The following is a 1707-nucleotide window of genomic DNA, read 5'->3' on the forward strand; positions in this document are numbered from 1 at the left end:
TCTCACCCTCACCGCATTGTTGCTAGATAAATATGAACTATAAGTTTCTCTTGTGGCTAAGGCTGACCCCATCCAACCCTTCTCCATCTGCACTATGACAAGAACTGGGGGGGGGGGGGGGGGGACCTGCAATAAGAATGGGGATAGATCTTACAGGAAAGTGTTTTGCAGTTTTGTAATGGAATTGTGATAACTAAAAGAACCATTTTTTCTAGAAAAAGTTTCAAAAAACAAAAACAATATCTAGTCTAGAATGGCATAATCCTTTGAGTCAAAATAGGTTGACTTTCTCTACTGAGGAGGGAAGAAGTGAGCTGCTGCAGAATCTCCAAGGGGCTGCAGGAGGTGACTAAAGCCACCAGGGAGCAGCAGTGGCTCAAGAAGTTGAGAGGTGGTGGAAGTGGACCTACAGTTTCATACAAAAATGTACCTGTGCCTCCCCCGCGGTGCGGGAGGAAAAAAGGGTTTAGCTGCGAAGAAAAGCAAAAACAATGTTTTTTTCTAGGCCTGTGTAAAATGTGAGTACCTGATTCCGAGGTTAAAAAGATTTCTTAGAATAGGTAAACATTGATCTTGATTATAAGGAAGGTCTGACCTTTCTCTCAGAAATGTTGGGTCTTATCAGCCTTTCTTTCAAACTCAAGTTCAAAACGTAGAACAAAGAGCAAATGGACTACAGAGCCTTCTGGGAAATCTCCGGAATACCGAGATTCCCCAAATTAGAGTTGGGGGAGGGGACAAGAAATCTTGTCAAGAAGGATGGGAGTTCTTAAGAGACCTCCAGAGGGCGGCAAACCGGAGCTTAAGAAGTTAACCTCCCTCGAGTGGGGAGGGGATGGGTAGAAGCAGCAGCGGTTGTTCTCCAGGCCGGGGGGAAAAATGGGTGGGGGTGGCCCATTACCCTTCCACATCGGAATCTGTGACTCCTAGTCCCAGACTTCCCCTAGTTCATCGCTATTTCTTGTCATCTCCAAGTGCCCCCGATTTACATCTTCTCCAAACTTCGTAGCTCTAGATTGGGAGGGTGGGGCCTTCCAAGCTTCTCTAAGCACAGGACGCTCCCCACCGTCCATCCAACCCCCATCCCCACCCCCTCAACCTAGAAGCCTACCACCCCCTTTCAACCCACACCTTCGTAAAGACTAAGGTCAGCTGCCCGGATAGTGAAGCTCTGGAAGGAAGGGACAGAGGTTGGAGGCGAGGTGGGGGCGAGAGAAGAGAAGTGAAGAAGCTGTGGGTGAGGAGAAAAGCTGCATGGGGGTGGGGGGGGAAGAGGAGAGCAAACGGCTTGGGGTCCAAGAGATGGGGAGGGCAAGACGGGGGCCTGAACACTCCCAAGAGCATCCGGCTTCTGCGGAACAATGGCCCAGGGAATTGGGGCGGGAGATGGGCTGTTGTGGGGAGGGTGATTAGGGAGGATGCTAGCGGAGGGTGTGGGGGAGCTCTGACTCCCCAAAGCGGAAAGCCCCGCCTCTTTCCCAGAGCCCTGACAACGCTGGGCTCGTTCCGCGCTCTTTCTCCCCCTCCCTTCCTCTCTCCACCCAGCATTAGGCTGGGCCTGGGGCCAGAGTCGCTGCCGCCGCCGCCGCCACCACCGCCTCCGCAGCAGCAGCAGCAGCAGCAGAAGAAGCAGCAGCAGCAGCAACCGCCGCCACAGCCAGACACTCTGCAGAGCTGGGGCCCGGGCCGGGGCCAAGGCCCCCAGCC

This window comes from Monodelphis domestica, chromosome 1, assembly GCF_027887165.1.
Source record: "Monodelphis domestica isolate mMonDom1 chromosome 1, mMonDom1.pri, whole genome shotgun sequence".
NCBI lineage: Eukaryota > Metazoa > Chordata > Mammalia > Didelphimorphia > Didelphidae > Monodelphis > Monodelphis domestica.